At 49.7% G+C, this 15,561-nt stretch overlaps 1 protein-coding gene across 4 annotated transcripts in view; it reads left to right on the top strand.

Annotated features, from left to right (window-relative positions):
* Positions 1 to 15,561, top strand: part of Bcl11b (BAF chromatin remodeling complex subunit BCL11B) — an 84,262-nt gene that overhangs the window by 38,525 nt on the left and 30,176 nt on the right. The window lies entirely within an intron of this gene.

Genomic DNA, 15,561 nt, shown 5'->3' with positions numbered 1-15,561 from the left:
CTACAGTGCTGGGCCACGTTCAATTTGTCCCTGCTTCATTGCCAGGCACGTTGCAAGCTTTCTCTTGACTCAAGCTGTGAAAGGAAAAATACTATTATTGGGCAGGTTTTGCTTTTCATTTGACACTGTCTCAGCGACCCCTCTTACTGGAGATTTGGCTTTGCATACGGCCACAAGTAGCCCCTGCTCCAGGGTAAGACCTCTGCAGCCTTCAGTACCCGCGCCCCATATTCCTGCTATGACAAGTGGTTATGCCATTGGCTCTGATATCCAGGACCAGGAGTTCTGGTTCCTTACTGGGCTTATGTCTTGAGTGCATAAAGTAGAGATCAAAAATCCCCCAGGGAAGAGTTGAAAAAGCTTACAAAGCTTCCTTCCTGGCTAGCCTGCTTCCCAAAGGCTTCTCTTCCTGGCCAGCCTGGTCCCCAAGGCGACCAAGGATTCATGGAGCTTGGAGTGCCTGCTGGTCAGGGCAGCTGACCTGTTCTCTGGATCCCTGTAATGCGTGCTGTGGCCTTGAAGCCTTGCACCCACTTAGTGGGGGCTGCACTTTCAAAGATAAGCCTGAGTGTTTATGGCTAGACTCAGTCAAGTTCTGCATGTAGAAACATGATCTCTTTGTCTCCTGTGTCACTGGGGTGTGCTTAACCCTCTGCTGGCCCTCCTTAGGAGCTGCCAAAGTGGAGGACTGAGTTGCCTTTGATTTGACGGGGCTCTCCAGGTACCTTTGTGTCAAGTGCCCAGCAGGAGCCATTCCTGCCTCCATTTTGTAAGTGAGTGGGAGGGGCAAAGGCTGGGAGGCCATGGCTGAGCCCCCTTCAAGAATTGGGCTTAGTCCTGGGGATTAGCTCAGTTAGCCACATGACCTCTGCTTAGACTCAGGGGAGGACAGACAAGATCCCAGGGTCTTGGCAGCCAGGGGAGTCTGTCCTCACTTGTTTTCTTAACATAACTACCCATCGTGCACTAGGCATGTGTGCATGTGCTGAGGCTTTACTTTCCCACTTTATAGGTGAGCTTCAGAGCCTCAAGGTCTCACAGCTCAAACTCACTCATTCTTTAGTTCACTGTAGGTCCTTAGGCACAGAGTTGGTAGGCCATGTGCAGACCCAGGCAGAGTCAAGTATGTGGGTCCCTTGCTTAGCTTACAGCTTACAGTGTGGGCATGGAGGTCTGTCTTGAGATGGATGGGAGAGGAGGGAAGACCATAGAGCGGAAGGGGCTCCCATCCGACACCTGCTTCATCTGTAGTACAGAGGCCACCATGGACTTCAGGGCTCTGTCCATGTGTGAGGATTGCTGTGTTAGGGTCGGGAGCAGCAGTGACGGTCTGGGCCCCGGGACTTCTCTAGGAGCTGGCTCCTGAGGAAGCCACTGTTTTTCTTCTTCCCATTCTTTGTCCCATACCCAGTACTGTTCTTAGCCATGGTTCTGCCTTGTTAACTTAGCCTGCATCAGGCCGTACCGCTGTGCTGCATTTTCTGATAAATTTTGACACAGTCAAGTGTCTTCTTCCAGTGGATTTTGTCCCTTTGGTTCTGTTCCCGGCACTGGGCTGTTTGCTGAAGTGTTTTTAGTGCCTGTTTAATTAGTAGCTGCAGAGGAGGCATAAAGTCGCCAGGAACCCTCGAGGAAGGAGGGGCTGCGAAGACGGCGCGCTGCGGTACTCAGTGCGCTCAGTCTCTCTTCTGATCAGGGCGCTTTGAACCTATCTCTTCAAATTAACTCAGGAGGCCTGAGCTTCGCACAGGTTAATTGCATGCCCACAAACACACTCTGGGTTATTTATAGAAGGGTGTGATTTCATAGGAAAGAGAGTTACCCAGATACACCCAGGCCCTGCTGGGACCCCTCACTCACGCTTCTCTCAGATGCTCAGGAGAAGGGGCACAGGGGCCCACTGTTCTGTGGATTCTGCAGAGATCCTATGTGGCTTTGAGTCAAGGTACTCTTGGCAACTGAAAGATCATCTCTCAGAATTATCAAGGTGGCTGTGCAATCGAGAGCCACGACCAACTGCCCTGCCCTGTGCCATCCAAGGACCAGAGGCCTTGAACATGTCATTGTCCTCTTTAAGCCTAGCCCCCTTTCCTGTTACCCACCCCCATATATATGAATGTAATATTGAAAAGTAATGCTCCATGAGTAGATCTGTGGACTAAAATGGGTTGGGCTTTTGTGGGTCTGGGCCTGTACAGAGTCTCCAAGGCAGAATCCAAGGATACTCAAATAACAGCTGAAAGTTACTGGGCTCCATCCTGTCCTCAGTCCTTCTCTGCTCTGAAGGCATCAGTGGCCTTCAGAATGTATCAGGCTACCTTAGTGAGTGACATACGTAGCTAGCCATGTGGCCTTACTCAAGTCATTCCTTGTCCACTCTGCTCCTCCATTCTCTCATCTGTGAAATGGGCATAAGTATAGGGCATGCTCTATGGTTGTTTGGAGGATTTTTCGTGAGGTCATTTGGGGCAGATATTCAGAACAACACTCTGCATGTAACAAGCCCCACAGACGGTATGATTCATACGCAAGCAGAAGGGGTTTCGCAATCTGATGGCGTTACGTATCTGGCACTGGGTGGGAGCTTCCTTTAAACCGCATCCCTGGTTTCCATGCTTAAAAGCATTTAGCCTCTTGGCTAGCTCCATCATGCACCAGCATTAGGAGGTGGAATGGGAACTAGGAAACTTCATTGCATATTTAGGAGCTGTAAATGGTCATCAGCCAGAGTGATTAATGCATGTGCTCGGCGAAGTTCAAGGTCTCATGCAAGAACACACAGCATCCAGGCTCAGGGAAGTGGAAGTGTTTGGATTTAATAGAGGGAGTCAGTTGCAGTCATTAGTATATGCTGAAATCACAGGGCAATCTTGTAAAGTTAAATTCAATTTACTTTTCTACTGAAATTGTGCTTGCTGTGTTATTTAACTAGTCTGGGGTTTCTTGGCATGGGTTAAAGGGACAATAAAGATAAAAGAATACCTGTAAGTAAATAGTAGGCTTTAACAGTGGAATCTATCGTTTTCTCCTCCTTCAATTATATCCCAGTGTTCGTTTTGTGTTGGTTTTTATAACTGGAGCCCTCCAATGGGATGCCTAGGTTCAGACCACCCTAGCTGTGGAGGCTTGATGCAATTAATACAGTCTGTCTGGAAAGTGGCCTTATTTCTGGAAGTTTTATGTTAATGATATGGTCTGCGCGCTGCACATTTCATACCAAAATGAAGATGGAGCTGGAGTTTCTCTTTGGACTGGGTTTGATTAGCAGTAGGGGCTCACAGGGCAGCCGCTCTCCCAGGGGACAGAGATTGGCAGTTCTCCCTGCTCTGCACTGCCTGGTGGGTGTGGTGTGCTGGGTGCTGGGGGGGGGGCATGTGAGCCTCCATGGGGACCAGAAGGAGGAGGGCCATGAGGGTGTAGTAGGGAACTGAGTGTGAAGGAGGTGTGTGACGAACCTTTGGGGACAGGTGGCAGACACACGTGTGGGCTCCAATGCTTTTGGGGTGAGGGGTGCTTTCTGATCTCACCAGGTCCCGTGTAACGGGGCTGGCTGAGTGGAATTATTAAAAATATAGAGAGCCCTGCTGGGAATGCAGTTTAGGTGGTAGAGAGCTGGCCTAGGACGCATGAAGCTACCTAGTACCACGTCGTGTAAAGCAGGTATGTGGCGCAAGCATGTTGTTCTCACACTTGGGAAATGAAAGCAAGAAGATTAGAAGTTCAAGGTTATCCTCAGCCACACATCAAGTTAATAGGTCAGCCTGGACTATGTGAGGCTCTGTCTCAAAAAAAAATTCAGTCAATCATTTGTCCCCTCACAGTGTCTGTACAACCAAGACATTGGTGGTCTCACCCTATGACTGACATTTACAGCATGTTTGGCAGTTCCTGGGGGGCTGGTTCCTCAGACTGACTGGTATCTGTGTCATCTTGGGATGGCTCCACTGTAACTGCTGTCTTCCAGTGCCTGCCCAAGACCTGCTCGCCATCCTTCCTGACTGGAATCATTCCAGTAGAGGCCATTAGAGAGCTGCAAGACTCCCTGAGTTCAGGAAGCCAGTGTTCATGTTGGAGGAGGTAGCCGAGGTTGACAAGTATTTGGTGAGCTCCAGAAAAAGGCCACTGTCCGTGTAACTGGCAAATCACACCTTTCAGCACCAACAGGGGCCCAGAGCAGCTGGGGAGTGGGGTCAGCGGAGGGCCTGCGGCTGGCCAGTCAGGGCAGGACTCACTGGGGCGCCTGCCTTCCGATGAAAGGGGTCATCCCAGCAGCCCAGACGCTGTTGCACCCTCTGCAAATAGCATGTCACCCTCTGCTGGCCCTTCCGAAGGCAGAGCTAAATCAAAGAATTCTGTTCAGATCTGTACAAGATGTTGCTGTTTTTCTGCTCTGACGGGAGAGGCATTTGGAAGAGCAGTTTCTTTTTCTTTTCTTTCTTCCTTTTTTTTTTTTTTATAGCTGTCTTAAAAAGGAGTTTGGCTGTTTAGCACAGCTGGTGCTCATTACATTATGGACTGGCAATAAAATAGCATGTGTAATTAATTTTTAATGCAGCGCTGGATGCAGCACTTTCAAGCAGTTAGTGGATGTGAAGACCCAGCGCTGGCTGTGGACATCAGAGACCTCAGAGCCAGGCAGCCACAGGCTCCTCTCGAGGGGTTTTGACAGTGGCGAGAGAGGCTGGGTACCACCCTCCGTGTGGAGGGGATCCTATCCGGAAAGGAGTTCGCGGTGCATGACCCGAGGTTCAGACCAACCCCTCATGAAGCAGGATTAGGGGTCCTCATCGGACATCTTCCCTGACCCCCTTCAATATCTAGATGGGGAACTGAGCCAGGCGGTGAGGAGGACGCCGAAGGACACGAACGACTGGCAGAGCTGACTTGGCTCTATGTCTCTCGAGCTCTGGCCACTAGGCTATACTGCCTCTCTTTTTACGTTGAGACGGCAGTTCTTGTATCCCAGGCTGACCTTGAACTCACTTTGAAACAGAGGATGACCTTGACCTTCAGATCTCCCTGTCTTAACTTGGAGTGCTGGGATTTCAGGTCCATAATACCATGCCCTGTTTTATACTGTGCTGAGGACTGAACCCAGGACTTCCTGCATGCTAGGCAAGCACTCTTCTGATGGTGCCACATCCCCAGCCCACATTCTGAGCCGCCTTGAGTTCACACTGAGAACTAGTGAAGGACACCTGTTATCCAAGGGAGATGCTGAAACAGTAGTTTCTGTGTTGCCACCAGGCTGGATGCCCTGTACACTGGACTTGGCAGCAGGTAGCATTTTGGAACCATATATGTTGTCCTGGGACTTTTTTTTTTTTTTTTTTTTTTTTTGCCTCTGCTGTGGGGCACTCCCATGCATGTCCCTGTTCTGAGACCCCCATGCCTCTACGGCTGCTGTTCAGTCTCTGGGAACTGCAGCACAGACTTGTTTGAATTAAGCTTACCTGACCCACACGTGTTAACAGAGGAAGCCCCGACCTAGGACATCCTTGGTCCCAGTCTTGGTGCTAATGGACGTGAATGCACGACCATAGGGCTGCCTGCCCTGCTTCTCGGAGCCTTGGCTTGCTCGCTTGTCAAATGGGGTAAAAATACCCGCTTTGGGAGGGCACTGAGAAACTCCTGTCAGGGTGTTGCTGGGGCATGGGGTAGCAGGCTGGATGACCTTGGTTGGGTACAGAGGCCCTGTGACGGCCAGTCTGCCGGCTCTGTGGCGATCCTTGCCTGCCAGTTTCTTAGCATGAGTGAAACGGGGACCAAGGACCATTACTCTCAGTGCTTTAGGACTTGCTGCTGTTACCTATAAAACCTACTGTGCACCGGCCCTGGCCCTTACCTCATATCTTGTCCTCATCCTCCAAGAAAAGGTATCCCTTCGTCCCCCTTGAGTGTGCTCTTAGGGAGGAGCACAGGCTACCCCTTTGAGATCACTCAGCACCAAACCCGCAGAGGGGAAGGCTGATCCCTGCTCGGCCTCAAAGCTGTGCCTCTCTCTACCCATCGCCTCCCCATTTCTGTTGGGCTGCGGCAGCTGCTTGGACCTGCCTAACATACATGCAGCATGCTGGTAAGAAACCAGCGGATACTTGGATGTAGTCCCTGAGAGCATCTCCTGGGTTCTTCATTTTACTGACCACATTTGTGTCTGACCCTGGCCTAGAAATGGGACCCTTGGGTGTGTGAGAACCGAAATGTGCTAGAGATTCCTGAGGTAGAGGTGGGGAAGGCTGCCCCTCGATCCTGCTCAGACAGTGGCCACTTTGACTTGGGCCTTCATGTGTGACTGGACTTAAGAGGGATACAAGGAAGGAGAGCGTTGAAGAAGAGAGGTGGAGCCCCCTCCCCCCACAAGACTTTTGTGGCAAGTTGCCCTAAGACTGGGTTTCTCGTGTCTGGGTGGGCATCCGGCCTGCCTCTCCTGTGACTGTGGCAGGGCCTGCATCTGCAGGGCACAGGACACTGGTGGACATTCTGGGGCCCCAACAAGGTGAGAAGATGCAGGGCAGGTCTGTAGTCAGGTAGTCTAGGGAGAATTGCTTGCTTTCTTCATTCTCTACATAATCAGACCCCACACTCAGGGAGAAACTGAGTGTGCTGTTGTGAGATGGCTTGGGGGGACACATTAAGTATTGCAAGGGTACAAGGACATGATCAATTTTTTAAACATATAATTATAAGTACACATAAGAATTATGATTTTTGACTTCTTTCGTTTTCTCCCTCATCTATTGCTAGAGACTGAACTCAGAGTCTTGAGCTTGCTGAGGTGAATAAAATGGCTCATGTTTTCCAAATCCGAGGCAGGGGTTGTCCACTGTCGGTGAGTTACAGTGAACTCCGAGTAGTTGAAACCATGAAATACAGTTTATCAAACACAGTCGAGACCAGCCAATTTAATCCAGTGTTGGGAAGAAGCCATCGTGGGTCCCTCCATATGCTGCTTTTCAGTCCTCATTAGAACTTAGAGGACCTGTGTCCTGGCCAGCTCTGTGGTCCCCTCTCTGGAAATGACTTAATAAGTGACAGGCGGTGGCATGTTACCTCGGAATATGGTCACAAGTGGTGGAGGCAGCACCCTTTACTTCCCCTTCTCACTGGGGTCTTATGTCTAGCAGTGGGTCCACCAGGTGGCGGTCAGACTGTCATCGCCACAACCCCAGTGCATGTGAGGTCCTTGGCTGGGGCCTTCTGGGTTTTGTGTTCAGACTTTCCTTGGGGGTTGACCTCTCCCAGAATGCCCAGGTACAGAAGACACTGGCATCTAAGATGTAGCATGATTGGTATCAATCCAGAATGTTAGTTATTTGGTGGTGCTCTTACCCTGCAAGGAAATGTCCTGAAACACAACAGATCCACAAGAGTTTTTATTAAGATAGGAAAGAAAGAGACAGACGTGAACAGGTCTGTGGAAAACACACGTGGTCAAGGTAGAGAGTGAGGCCGGGGGAACATGGCGCCGGCTTATAAAGGGTGGGCCGCGCGTGTGTGTACAGGAACCTATGTTGGATGGTCGCTTCCGGAGCCTGGGGGTCGCTGGCTTTCTGGCAAGCTTCTACCTGGTAGGTACAAGTAGGGAGAGGCACAAACATGAATCATGCATGGCGCTCCTATGGGGCCCAGGATAATAGGACCATCTATATTTTATGGTTTCTGTAGAAGGGGTCGGAGGGCTCGAGTCTTCTCCAAGGAGGTTAATGCAAAACCAAAGTTACTATCTGCAGAAACAGGCAGATGGGATGGGTTCATAAAGCGGGACATTAATTATTGCCTTTCTTAATAAGGTTGCGACTGGCTGATGGCATGAGGCCTGCCCTGCCGGGTTGGTGTATGTGTCTGTGACTCCAGCTGATGTTAACCTGGCCTCGGTGAAATCCAGACTTGGTGCTGTCCCTCTGAATTTCTTTGTGTTCTTATTAACCAGCTCATTTATTCTGTATTTAATCATAAAAGAAACCATTGATTGGTGGCCCATGATATGTATGCCCCAGACTTTTGTTTTATTTTGTGTTTGAGAGAGGGTCTCATGTAGTCTAGGTTAGTCTTGAACTTGCTGCCTCTGTCTCAGTGCTGGCATTACAGGTGTGAGGCACCACACCCAGTGTCTGTGGTGCTGGAGAGCAAACTCAGGGTCTTGTACACGCTAGACAAGCACCGAATCAACTGAACGACATGCTCAGCCCTTGATGAACTGAGTGTCACAATGGCTCAAAGGTAGGGAGGGCCATGAAATATCCCCCCCTACCCTGGGGGAAAAAAAACAAAAACGGGTTCTCTGTGTAGCCCTGGCTGTCCTGGAACTTGCTCTGTAGACCAGGCAGAGATCCACCTGCCTCCCGTAGGGTGGCTATACCACCCGAAATATTTTTTACTGTGGATAACATTTATATATATATATATATATATATATATATATATATGATTTACAGTTTTGGTAAGTGGCTATCACTGCCACTGCTGATGGCTAAATCCAGAGCCTTGGGCTTGCTGTGGCGGCCTCTACCACTCAGCGGCAACCCTAACCTCATTTTTTTTTTTACTGTTTTTAAGTGTGCACTCCAGTTGTACTGAGTACATGGCAACAATGTAGCCATCACCTCCTTCCGTCTTTGGAATTGTCTCCTCTCCAACAGAATTCAGTCTCCTATTAAACAATAACTCCATCCTGGCAGCCACAGTTCTACTTCCGGTTTGTATAAATGCCACAGCTCCAGGGTGGCATGAATTGGACGGTGTGTGTGTGTGTGTGTGTGTGTGTGTGTGTGTGTGTGTGTGTGTGTGTCTACACTCGGCTCACCCGTGGTGTAGCAGGTGTTATGTTTCTTCCCATTCTAGGGCTGTGTACTATTCCCTTGTGTGTGTGGGGGGTTACATTTGCTCTCGAGTCCATCTATCGATGAGAACTGGACAGCTTCCATCTTCTCCTGTTGTAACACTACAGTTGCCACCCTGGGGGTACACGTCCTCCTTAGGTTCTTTTGGGTGTGTCCTAGAAGCGGGAGAGCTGGATCATAGATGACTCTGTGTTTAGTTTGAAGGCTGTCGCCCAGCTTTTCCACAGAGGCTGCCCGTTCCCTATCCCTGCTCATGCTGTGCAAGGCTCCAGTTGTTGGGGGGTTAAAGCCAAGGAAGTCATTCTGAGAAATGGGAACAGGACACAGTGCACCCTTGGTGTGATCTGAACCAGGCCCCACTGACTCAGGCTTAGCATTTCTTTGAGTTACCTGCTTTCATATTTTGTGAGGGTCTCAGTCCCCTAACTCCCCTCATGACAACTTCTTCTCAGTTAGTTGGTTTTAAGCAGGCAGCTGAACATTCACCCAGCATGAGGAGTTAGGGAAGGTGAATCAGATGATTTTCACACATTTCACAGACAGCAAAGGGTAGGTAACACATTGCCCTCTCTGAGCCTCAGGGATTTCTCTGTTTCAAGGGATCCTCTTGCAGGCCTCATTCCCTTGACTGGAGAAAGAATGTCCAGTGAGTGGCTTTGGGTCCTTTGTAGACTGGCACAATAGTTATGAGATGTCTGCAAAGATGGTCTCTCAGGGCTGTGCCTTCTCTCTGATGCCCTTTGTGAGTGGCCCGAGCTGGGCTATGGCAAATGAACACAAACTGGGTGTCGAGGGAGCTACAGGTTCAAAGCCAGGGCATTGGCTTCCTTTAGAGGCCATGGCTGAGGGTGCTTTCTTGCTCCCTCCACCTTCAGGTAACTCCAATAGTCCCTTGGCCTCTGGTCACATCGCCTTAATCCTTGCCTGTGTGGCCGAATGGTGCCATTGGTGGTCTCCTGCATCTTTTAGACAATGGACTAAGAGTACACCTAGACCATCCAGGGTGATCTCCTTTCATAATCCTTAATTTATCCACAAAGACCCATTTTCTAAATAAGGTCACACATGGCTTCTACTGATTTAGTCACAGACATGTGTAACATTTTGGGTCTCACCAACCCCTGCATGGCCCCATGTTGTAGGACTATAGGCCCTTCCAGGTCAGGAACCCCACTTTGGTTACTTTGAGGGCACTTCAAGGAACTGTGTGATGTTTCCCTGCTGAACTCCAGAGTCGGTCCCTGATGAGATGGCCACCGGAATGTCATGCTTCTCAGCTGCCTGGAACCTCTGGCCAGCTCTTCTCAGGCTCAGTGTCGCGCTGTGTGGCCACATCTGTCCCCACCAGTCCAACCCATGTCCAGTCAAGAGTATAGAGAGAGTGTGGGTGTGTTTGGAGTTGGGGGATTCAAAAAGCCTGTAATGATTATGAGAAAAAAAATTAACGGAGTTGAATAGAAGCTAAAAATAGCCGGACACACATTTGCCTATAATTTTTTTTTTTTTTTTAAAGAAAACATAATTATTTTTGTGAACCAGCTCTGAGAAGCCAGGAGTATTTTTAGCCTGTGTCTTCTAGGACATTGGGCATCATCTCAGGAAGAACATCTCAGAGCCCACCAGAATGTGATGATGTCACCAAGTTGGGTGACAGCCCCTGGGGGAGCAGGGTCTGGAGTTAAGGGAGACCTGTCCTCAGCCCTACTTTGCTGAGTGTGTGTTTGCTGGAGGACTAGTTCTTGAGAGCCAGACTGTGCTTCTGTGGGTGATGCAGCTGGGGACATCCTGGTCACACCTGGAGAGGTAGCTGTTGTATTGACCGATTGACAGCTGGGTCAGCTCTGGGTGGGTGGGTGGGCTTGTAATGAGACCAGTCCAGCCTGCTACCTCAGCACACCTGCAGGGGTCTTGAGGGAAAGGGTTCCAAGCCTTCTTGTTGGGAGCCAAACATGGCCTCATGTCATCTCCCCATTTTTTCCATTGCCTCTGCCAGGGTCATTGGGCCTGGCAGAGTCTCTGTAATAAAAAGCCCTGTGTGTGTGTGTGTGTGTGTGTGTGTGTGTGTCTGTAGGTAGGTGTGTAGCATATCAATGTGTGTTGATATTGGTGTTTGTTGTAGGTGTCCTGTGAATCTGTGTGTGAATATGACAGCGTTGCTGTCTGGTGTGTCTCCTGTACAGGCATGTTCTTCCTGGGTTGTGGTGCATGCTGACATGGCTTAGCATTGCAGCCTGCTGTGGCCTTGGTGTGAGTGTGTCTCTGAAGACAGATTCTCTTCTCAGTGCCTGCTGGGGAGTTCACTGTACCTAGGCCAAGACATGGTGACCAGTCCAGAGTGTGGCTACCCATGTGTGTGCAGGGAGACCAAAAGCTCTGAAGTGGATGGTGGGTTCTTATCCTGGCTGTGACAAGTTGTGATTGTGGGTGGATGAATGAGCTTGTTTTCTCACCTGAAAAATGGGAATGGTGCCAACCGAGTGTCCTAGTAAGCCATCTGACATGTGACAACAGGACACATGCTTACCATGAGCTTCACTTCAGCACTCCTTACTTACCCTCCTCTGTGAAGAAGACATTATCATCAATCCCACTTTACAGATGGGGAAACTGAGGCGTGGTGACTTCAGAAATGTTCCTTTTGAGTCTTCCCCTGCTGTGATACACTCACTGCCTCAAGCAGCAGCTGGCCTGGTGTCACTGTTACATTTTATTGTTGTTATAACTATAATTATCATCCCCAAGATCATCACAGTGGCCGTTTCCTGGGTGGAGATATTCCTCTGGTGCGGCTCCAGCCAGCCCCAACTCCTAGCCCTGTTCATCCTTTCTGGGCATCTTATCTTCCATCTACCCGCTTCGTGCTGCCCCTCTTCTATTTTGAGTTTGTGTGTCTGAGGTCTCAGAACCTTTCTGCTCTAATTGAGATAATGAACGCAGGGTGTCCCCCCCCCCCCGCCTCCCCAGAATCTCCATACTGAAAGTCAAGTGCGAAGTGATGGTTTTCATTCGTTGACCTCCCCTTCCTTTCTCTTTTAATACACATCTCTTTAAGAAGGGATTGGCTGGATGCAAACGGCTAATAACCTATGGATTTATGGAAGCAGCTCGAGCTGGCTTTATAAGCTCAGATACCTGCAGTCAGCGTCCTGTCTCTTTAAGCTGAGGCTCCGACTTGCCGTGGTATTTTACAGAGCCTGGTTTCATTTATGCTGGAGCCAGACTTACTATGTGAGCGTCGTCCGCATGCTGGAATTAGTCTTAAGCTTGCTTCTGTGGCGTTGCCAAATTCCATGTTTGTGTTTTATTTAGAATTCTTTTCACGGCCAGCCGATTCTGTGCCGGCACACACAGGCACTGTTGCGCCCCATGGAGAAAATAAGCGAGCTTGCGTTTTCTTTGGCAGAGGCCGCGGCCACAATAGACTGTGGTCTCTGAAACATTTTTTAAAAGCTATTTTAACCCATAACAGATGCATAAAGTCGGCGCAGGCATGCCAGTTTTCTTAGTTTTAATTAAAAAATAATTACAGTCTAATGGGATGTTAGTGACACATTTGGATGAATGGTCGGTGACATTATCTGCAACTTATAAATTAGTGCCTCTCCCTTGGCTGGGGCAGGGCCGGGGAAGATTTGGGGAGGGACATTTGCATATCTGTTCTTAATTGCAGGGTGGGGGGCTGAGAGGGAAGCATCTCTGGGTTGGAGACTGTGGAACAGGACAGAGACCTTGGTCAGTAGCACTCAGCCCCAGCATGTGTGACATAGGCATCTGCTCGCACCTCCTTCCCAGCACCATCACACAGGAAACTCACCTGCGGAGTCCTCTTACATGTGGAGGTGGGGTGCCCGGGACCCTGCAGGTACCCTCAGCATCTGTGATCTCTCTCTTTCAAGATGACAGGTAGCACCAACTGGGACCTGCTGGGCCTATGCGAATAAGAAGGTCCAGTGGAAAGGAAAAGGGACAGAAAATGCAACAGTATCTTGCCAGGTATAGAGGCTGTGGGAAGCTTGTAGCCCACACACTCTAGCTTCAGATTTTATGGAAACCTAGTCACTCATGGAAGTCCCAGTAAAGGGAGGTAGGCTGGAAGTTTGTGCATTGTGGAGTCTCTGCAGACACCAGCTGAAGAGGTAGCTAATCTATGGTGACCCACAGTCCCAGGTTCCCCATGCTATTGTTGGAATCTGAGAATCAGAGTAGGAAGGCCAGTATCCTGGGCTTGGCCTCTCTGTGGGTTCACCCTGCCCTCCTAGATGGAACAATTCCAGATGGCCACAGTGTGCGGCTTGTCTCTCTTCAGTAGATATGGGGAGTGGTGTCTTCCTATCCTTGGAGATCAGGAAAAAGATCCAGCTTAGCTGTGTGTCTGTGTGCTTGGTCATACAGGATGCCCCTCTGGGGAGTGTTCCAGGGGCCCTGTGTTCCACTGCCAGGTTTCTTCCTCAGGTACCACCCGAATGTGTCCTAGAGAGAGGAGACAGGACATGCCTGGGGCCACTGGGCTGAGCTAGGACCTGTCTGATTTAACTCCTCACTTTCCCTTTGAATACCGCACTCCGTTCCAGCGTTTGGGGGACACACCTCGTGGCTCACAACAAGGTCTAGGAGACTGGCTCAGGTTCTTTATTTTTACTTTCAGGGCGGTGGTGGTGTTTCCTGTTGTCCGGAGTAGAAAATGAATGTTTCTTAGACAATGTTTTCCTGAGCCCAATTTTCCTCCCGAGTAAAATTAAGTTCTTCTATTAAAAACATGAGTCACACCAGCCCAGATGAGAATAGTTTTGACGTTCCTCGAATTTTTTTGGAAGGGAAGCATCACATTCATGCTAATCCTTGCAATTATACCTCACTGCTGGGTAATCCACTAGACGATTGGTAACTCAGCCCTCCGCCATGGATGTTCTGTGCTTTCTTTCCCCTCTGCTGCTGCATACCCAGGGTTTCTGTGCAGTGCGTGGGCCTTCCTCTGTTCTGGGCTCATCACATTCCCTGTGCGTTGTCTTGGGTATCTAATTGCCGCGGATGATTAATGTCTGGTTGATAAGCTACCATGTCTGGCTGCTCACGTGAATTCTAAGGAGATGGGAGTCCAGCTCTGTCTTGGAACTGGGAGGGGGTGTTTGTTTCTCCCAGGGGGCTTTCTGCTCAGGTGGGGGCGGACCCAGACATCCCTGATGATTAGAGAAGAGACCTAGGCAGAGAAGTGTCATTGGGGTGGTGGTGGTTGGACCTGCTTTGGGAAAAAATAGCCAGGCTGGTGAGGAAGTGGAGAATACTGTGGCCATGATATCAAGTTTCCTGAGCTGTGTGTTCCTCTTACCGTGACCTCTCAGGTCCAAGCTCACCTATTGCTACAGACTGTGGTAGGGAAGTTCCCACTGGTCCTGGGACTAGGTTGGTGTCAGCTCTACCCCTTTCTTGTTTCCTATGGCGCCGGCTGTCGGCTCTAGTCCGGAACAAGGGCAGGTTGGCACAGTTGAAGAATATTGGTCTCTGGAAGTGCAGCTGTCAAATGGACCTGAATTGTGTCTCTGCAGCTTTGGGGCAGCCTCTGAGGTTCAGAGGTTGGGAAGGGCACTTTGCTTTTATTTCTCTTCCTTCAGAGAGTTGCTGCAGCTCACCTGATGCTGAACCCTTGGCTAAGAAGAGGTTCTGGGACCTCAGGAGATGGGGGTAGGGAGAGTGAGTGAGTGGAAGCTGGTGGCTGTGATGAGAAAGGCTTTGGGTTTGGAATGGGATATAGAGTGTGGTTTCTGAGTTTGGAATAACACTTCTCTTTGGGTTGTGGGGAGCAGGGGTGGGCAGGGGTTCAACTTCATTTACTTGTATTAAGCTGAAGTTTCCTCTTTTCACGAGTTAGAAGAAGAAGCCCAAGAAAGTGATGAGAAACACAGTCCAGAAAGGCAGTTTGTTCACTCATTACATTTTCCATAAAATAAACAAAGATTTGGAATGGAGGGCCCAGATGCAGGGCGCTCTGGTTGGAGGGGACAAGTTTGATGTGAACTCAGAGTGAGACATGGACTGGCAGGCCAGGATCATGTGTTGACCCAGGAAGTAAGAATGATGGGTATGAGTGTCTAGAAGGGACATGTGTGCACATAACATGTGTGTAAGCTTGTGGGTACACTAATAGTTCTGCAACATGTGAGCATGCATAGACATATGTATGTTTATGTATATACACATACAAGCAAGCATGTACACATGAGTACATGTATGGAAACATGTATGGAAGCATGCAGATGCATGGGTGATGGGTGTACAGGTGTAAATGCACGCATGTACTCACAGGCACACATGCGAATGTGTGTTCATATGTGCTTGTACACGCATGCACAGAGTGTGTTCATGCTCATTCAGATGCAAGTGTAGGTGGTCTATTTGTTTACATGTCTTCATATGTATTCATGCACAATATGCACCAGATGAGGAATGTCTCTGCTCCTCTCTGAGGACCTGCTTGTGACTAGCTGCTGTGGTACTTCAAGGGGGACCCATAAGTGCACAGCAGCAGGAAGAAGTGAGGTGTGGAAGCAGCACCCAAGTGCACAGCCCTGCTCCAGCTCAGTGGGGTTCAGGTGCTGGCTCAGGGTGGGTGTCTGTACCCCTTGACGTTCTCATGGTACTGCCTGAGATGGCATGCAGAGCCCTGTGGGGTACAAGATGGGCCTTGGCCTGACCCAGCTCTGCCTCTTTATACGCTGAGTGACTC

The sequence above is a fragment of the Onychomys torridus genome, chromosome 14, assembly GCF_903995425.1.
Source record: "Onychomys torridus chromosome 14, mOncTor1.1, whole genome shotgun sequence".
Classification (NCBI taxonomy): domain Eukaryota; kingdom Metazoa; phylum Chordata; class Mammalia; order Rodentia; family Cricetidae; genus Onychomys; species Onychomys torridus.
Note: the sequence above shows the minus strand (reverse complement) of the source record. Positions and strands in the feature narration are given on the sequence as shown.